This window comes from Triturus cristatus, chromosome 7 (genome assembly GCF_964204655.1).
Source record: "Triturus cristatus chromosome 7, aTriCri1.1, whole genome shotgun sequence".
Classification (NCBI taxonomy): domain Eukaryota; kingdom Metazoa; phylum Chordata; class Amphibia; order Caudata; family Salamandridae; genus Triturus; species Triturus cristatus.
Genome location: NC_140590.1, coordinates 520,281,548 through 520,288,498, shown reverse-complemented (window position 1 = coordinate 520,288,498; position 6,951 = coordinate 520,281,548). Strand labels below are relative to the sequence as shown.

Here is a 6,951-nt window from a genome sequence, read left to right as displayed (position 1 = left end):
AGTTTTAATGAATGAGTATAGTTATTTAATTAGATCAGATTATTTTTCTCCTCTCCATACGTTAAATGCTGCGCTGACTCTCATGGTTAATGGAGTCATTCAATAAATAATGTCACGATGTATTTCAAAACCGTCCACATACATCAAGCACATCTACATTCTACATTGCCTATTTTCAGTGAGTGTTAGAAATGCACCACTCCATTAAAAAACAGTTATTTTTACTTCTCAATGTTGGATGGTCTTTTTAGCTTGTTGATTGAAAGTTCTGCAGTAAAATGTCCACGCAATCAGCTGGCTCATCCTCTGGTCAAACCCCAAATCGATTTTCCTAGTTGCTTCTATGTACCTACAGCTTTAAAATAGCACGCATTTGCAATGCAATAGGTCTAACATTTGCGAGAGTTTAAGCTATTGGCATTGTAAATGACAATGCCTTTTATCTGTTTTAAAAACCAAAACATTAATAAAATGCATTGTCATTTACAATGCCAATTGCTGAAACCCTCGTAAATGCGAGACCTATTGCATTGCAAGTGCTTGTTCTTCTTCCTCTCCACTTCGCTTCCCTCCCCCGCCACTCTCTACCTCTCCCGAAACCCTTATCTCTCTCCCTCTCGTTGACTCATCGTCTTTCTGTCTCACTCCATTTCAGTCCCTAGCTGCCCCTCTCGTGCGGTAGAGAACGGGTAAAGGAACAATGCTTAGAATCCTAAAACGTTTGCCTTCCAAAATTGAGTGCGCTTAAAAATATTCTGAATATCAGTATTACGTGCTATTTCAAAGATGTGGAACCTTCTTTTCTGCCTGGAAGCGCCTAGAGGCGCTCCGGTCTGCAGGTGCTGCCACTAAAGTCTCCTCATTCGCCCATGCGTGGTGGCCTCTGGCCACTGTCGCAAATGAGTCCTCCTAACTGTCCCTTCCCTCGTCTCGTCTCCCCTCAGACGGCTCGGGGACCCTGCAGATACGCGTTCGACAAGAGGCTCTTTGTGTACCGTGTTTCACTGTCCCAGCACCCTGTCCTCCTCCCACCTCGGTTTATTCCACCAGTCACCTGTAGCTATCACGCGCCACTCATCTGTCGGCGCGCGCAGGATTTGTTCTTGAAATGCGCGCAGATGAAATGCACCCGAACACAAACGCGTTCTCAAGTGCCAGCCGCGGCGGACTACACTTGGAGAAGGTGCTGTTGATTGGCACCTCTCTCAGAGCCTCCGTCCATCCCTCTCTCCCCCCCCCCCTTCTCTTTAGCCCCTCCTCCCTCCCGTCTCACTATCCACACGCTGGGGCTGGTTTGATTGGACGGTCCCTGGACCATGTCACTGAGGGAATATGAATAAATAAAGAGCAGGAGAGCGGAGACGCGCTCAGGCAGACACCACCGGACCGGAGAGCTGAGCGGCGGACACCAGCGCAAACTGGGCTTCACACCTGTTTGTCCATCTCGGGCGTCGAGTGAGTGAGCTTGGAGCTTTGAATCGCTTCTGCGAGCTGCCCGGCTGAGGGCAAGTAACCGGCTCCAAAGACCACACCTGTCTCCAGAGCCTCTGAAGTTCTGAAGATCTTCCGAGGAGACCCGGCCCAGCGCTATGTCCCTGGAGGTGAAAGAGAAGAACCATGTCCGCCTGGTGTTCCTAGGGGCGGCAGGGGTGGGGAAGACGTCCCTGATCCGCCGCTTCCTCCTGGACACCTTTGAGACCAAGTACAAAAGGACGGTGGAAGAGCTGCACAGCAAGGAGTACGAGGTGGGCGGCATGACCATCACCATTGAGATCATGGACACCAGTGGCAGCTACTCCTTCCCGGCCATGAGGAAACTCTCCATCCAGAACAGCGACGCCTTCGCTTTGGTGTACGCCATCGACGATGCAGAGTCCTTGGAGGCCGTGAAGAGCCTTCGTGAAGAGGTCTTGGAGCTCAAGGAGGACAAGCTGGTCCCCATTGTGGTGGTGGGCAACAAGGTGGACGCCGAGGAGACCCGGCAGATTCCCACCGAGGAGACGCTGTCGCTGGTCGAGCTGGAGTGGAACCACCGCTTTGTTGAAGCCTCAGCCAAGGAGAACAAGAACGTGCTGGAGGTATTCAAGGAGCTGCTCCAACAGGTCAACCTGCCCAGCCGCCTGAGCCCTGCCCTGAGGAGAAGGAGGGAGACCATCCCGAAGGAAAACCTGCTGAGGCCGCCCATGAACAAGACCAACAGTTGCAGCATCTGTTGAGCCCGGGGCTGGGCACTCGACAGACAGAACTGCTCTTAGGGACTGATATGAGAACAATTCACGCCCTGACTTTTTAAGACTTGAGGAATATTCGATCAAAACAAAGACCCTGCAAGTGAGATTGTGCACTATTCAGTGCCATGGTGGGCTCATCCGGGGAGAGGAGCACAGCGCGTGCACCTGGGGCCAGTCACAGACTTGGTTGTAGCTTAAACTCTGCTCTTACAACCTCCTCTTTTAGGACCCTTGGCAGCATTTCGAGCCAGACTGCTCTAAATGGTTTGACAGTACACCTGGTGAGGCCTATTCTTAAAAACCCACATTCAGGTTTGCCCCAGGCTCTTTCCCAAACCCTGGATAGGGCACGCACCCCTGCTACACACTATGCCAAGTCGCGTTCCCAGACCTTAATAGCATTGAGAGCCCCACCTTCTACGTGAAACAGACAGCTTTTTCCCTCGGTTTCTTCCCTAAACCTAGACACAGCACATTGCCAGTCCTGTTCAACAAACCTGACAGCTGAGCATGGCAAGCTTCCTCACCAAACCTTGTCAGTACCATGAGCAAGCCCTTTCATCAACTCTGTCAGCACTTTGAGCAAACCTCTGTCATAAAACTCAAAAACATATTTCACCTCTGGAGCTTCCCATGCCATCACCACGATTTTGTGCCAAGCTTTCTTCTCCAGTCCTCACCAATTCACTTGGCCAGGCCTCTTCCCTAAAACTTGGAAGAATTTTTAGCCAAGCATCTGCAATAAAGTTCAACGATTTTGACAGGCTTTTCCCTAACTCTCCATAGAGCATATTTATCAATCTGCCCTCCACACATTGGAAGAAGAGTGTGCCAAGCCTCCTGTGCCAACTCTGTCCCCCATATCATACTGTGCCATGCCTTCCCTGAAGCATTTTGTGCCAAACCTGTTACCTAAACCTTGACAGCCAGCGGCGCAGCAATTGTGGAATGACCCCCATGCTAGCAAGGTAAATGCCGCCATTACATGGCAGTAAAACCAGCTATATTTGGGGTGCGGTGGGACCCTAGCATTCATGAGCCCCGGTGCCACTGCACCTTCTGCACTATTGATAAAGATGCCCCTGTGGACAGCATGCTAAGCCAGACCTCATTCCCAAACATCGAAAACATCCTGATCTATGTCTTTCTCCCGACCCTAACAGAGCAATGAGCCATAGCTTTCCTCAAAACAACCATCCTAAGCTGAGACGCTTAAAATCGTCCCTAAACCTGGACAGCATCCTGATGCACGCCTTCCCCCAAACAAGGACAGCACCTCGAGGCACGCCTTTCACAAAACCTCCACAGCACCCTGGGGCACGCCTCTTCCCTATACTTCGACAGCATCCTGAGCCACGCCTTTTCCCCAAACCTCAACAACATCCCGGGGTACACCTTTCCCCCAAACCTCCGCAGCAGCCGAGACACGCTTCTTTTGCCAAACCTCCACAGCATCCTGAGTCAAGCCTTTCACTCACAATTCAACAACATCCCGAGCCACGCCTCTTTCCCAAACATCAACAGCATCCTCCTGACCCTTGCTTTCCGCAAACCTCCACAGCATCCCGAGTCTCAGCAGCATCCTGAAACAAGTCTCTTCCATAAACCTCCACAGCATCCCGAGCCTCAGCAGCATCCTGAGCCAAGCCTTCGCCCCAAACCTCGGCAGCATCCCTCTGCCCCAAACCTCAGCAGCATCCCGAGACACGTCTCTGCCCCAAACCTCAGCAGCATCCTGAGACAAGCCTTCGCCCCAAACCTCGGCAGCATCCCGAGACACGTCTCTTTCCCAAACCTCAGCAGCATCCTGAGCCAAGCCTTCGCCCCAAACCTCGGCAGCATCCCGAGACACGTCTCTGCCCCAAACCTCAGCAGCATCCTGAGCCAAGCCTTCGCCCCAAACCTCGGCAGCATCCCGAGACACGTCTCTTTCCCAAACCTCAGCAGCATCCTGAGCCAAGCCTTCGCCCCAAACCTCGGCAGCATCCCGAGACACGTCTCTTTCCCAAACCTCAGCAGCATCCTGAGCCAAGCCTTCGCCCCAAACCTCGGCAGCATCCCGAGACACGTCTCTTTCCCAAACCTCAGCAGCATCCTGAGCCATGCCTTGCCTCTAACCTCGACAACATCCTGAGCCGCGCCTTTTCCCTAAACCGCGACATCATTTTGATCCAAGCCTCTTGAATAAAATTCGACAGTATTTAGAGTGAACCCTTTTCTCTTAAGCGTGACCCCGTTTACGGGGTCCTTTGATGCACTTTGTTGTTTGTTCTGTTGGAAGCACTGTCGGCATTTGTCTCTGTTGGTTTTATACTTTGCCGAGAGAGGTTGGTGTTGTTTTTTCTATGTGCCATGTTCAATAAATGACGTGCTAAGAAGTAGAGGGGTGAAGATGTTCTATTGCGGGATGAGAATCTGAGCTGGAGAGGGTCAGAGGTCCCTTTACGATGATGTGGCTGGCCTGGAAAAGCGTGTCAGTGTGTGAAGGGATGGTGGGCGCAGGTGAAAGGGAGAGCATCTGGGAGTTTAAAGCCCCTGCGCTGCAAGGAGCAGGCAGTGAGCAGCGCCCCTGCACCTCTCCACATGTGGCTCCCTTCTCTGGCGAGCACTCGTCACCCCAGGGTACCACGGGCATCTGCCGCGTGATGTGGAAAGAGTGCCCTCTTTAGACTCCCCCTTGCCCAGGGGCTCTTTGTCCGTCCGTCTGCGCACCTGTCATCGATCTCCCCGTTCTACCTGTCTCTATTGCTCAGCTGTGCCAATCTTGATATCCACCGTCCCTGTCACTCTATTTATAGATTTGCTTTTAACCTGTCATCTTCATATGCCCTCTGTCAGTCAACGTGTCTGCCGCCTGCCTGCCCCTGAAACCTTCGCGTAACATCGGTCTAGCTCCAGTCTGCGTCTGCCAATCAATCTATCTGTTCACCTGTCAATCATCCAGCCTGCCTCTATCATCTGTCCACCAGTCTCTCGGTCTCTGCTGTCAATCACTTCATCCTTCAATCTGTCTTTGTCAATGTGCCCATCAGACTTCCTGTCCCTGTGCCATCCTGTTCATCTGTCACTGGATCCATCTGCCTGGCTCTCTTGTCAATCTATTCACCTGGAAATCTCGCACGTTATGAGCTTGTTCGACAATGTTCCCCTCTCTCTCGCTCTCTCTCTCTTTCATCCACACATCTCTCCACACTTCCCTCTCCTTCCTATACCTACATTTCCATCTCTTTACCTTTCCATAGTCGCGCGGGGGTGGGGATAGACATGTAAACAGCTGGATGGGAGTTGAGATAAACAGATGGACGGACGCACAGAAGGAAGAATGGACACCGAAAGATTGACAGCGCATGATCATTTCTGGCATGGCGCTGTATCCATACTCACCGGGTGTGAGTATAGCTGGGATTGACGGGGCGCTGGACACCCCGGTGGGATTAGAACGGATATGGCTTTTGTGCGGTGCAATGATCGGATCTCTTCTAGATGTGTGTGGGGGGAGGTGGGGGTCTCTGTTGGTAGACCCGAGAGGCTCAATGGGGTGTGTTCTTGTTTCTCTCCAATGTTACGGATCTAATCCTATACCTTGAAACAGATTCTGGGACTGCGCCTCAATTCTTGCGTCTACCTGTGCGTTCTTACTCAAACCCCCCACCCCCGCCTTCAGCTCCTCCCCCGGTCTGGTTGCCCGACAGCTGGCAGTGACCTGGGGCTTTGGAGCCAGGAGTTCAGAGTTATGATCCCGACTGCCCATCTGCAAATCACGAGCGATTGGGGCACGCGCTGTGTGCCTCGGTGCCCCGAGCTGCTCAAATCGGAAGCACATTGAAGCCGGTATTGAACTGCTATGCACATCACGGAACCTTTCGGTTCATCAGGGAGTGCCTAGAAGCAATTCACTTGGTGTTATTGTGCTATGCAGGTCTCGCTCACGTTGCCCGCTTGGTCAGTAAGTTATTGTTCCCTATAGGTCAATCTGCACCCCTTTGTAATACTTGCACAATGTCTCACTGTATTTCACAATCTACCTCACTCGCACATTCATTCACTCACTCACTCTTTCATCAGTCCGAGATCCTAGGTGCACAGAACAGGGCAGCCAGCCAGCACAAACAAGAGGGGCCAGATTCACAAAAACCATCGTGTGCGATTGATTAGGGGCAGCTCCTCCCCTAAGGCCCCACTGATTTCAGAGCAGGAGAAAGGAACAATAAATTGATAATAACCCCGTTATTATCAGTTTATTTTTCACTATGTGCTAGGTTAGGGCGGTGCGGGACTGGAGTCTCAGGGGGAGGAGTGGTGGCACACTCTAAGGGCCTCATTACAACCTTTCAGCAGAGCGGTGGCACGGCGGTGCAAACTGCCACGTCACCTTTCTGCCAAAGGTCGCCGCCGCCTGCCTGCCTGCCAGATTACTACTTTTTAGTGGTCTGGCGGTTCCCCCTGCGGTGCCCTTTTAAAGGCGGCGGTGCCTTTTAAAAAGGCACTACAATGGGAGCGCCTAAAAAGGTTCCTGCATGGCATGGACTCGAAAGTCCATGCTGTGCAGGAACCTATGTGCATGCACACTGGAGGGCACATCTTATGCCCACCTGTGTGCATCCACATATGTTTGAGGCACGGGGGGGCCCTGCAGGGGCCCCATTTCCTTTTTGGCAGGCTTTTCATGGTGGTGGAACCTCCATGAAAAGGCTGGCTGAGAGGAAACTCGTAATATGCT

The 6,951-nt window shown here is 52.1% G+C and overlaps 1 pseudogene; it reads left to right on the top strand.

Annotated features, from left to right (window-relative positions):
- Positions 1-1,382: 1,382 nt before the first annotated feature.
- LOC146810005 (GTP-binding protein Rhes pseudogene) lies at positions 1,383-4,600 on the top strand (annotated as a pseudogene).
- Positions 4,601-6,951: the final 2,351 nt, after the last annotated feature.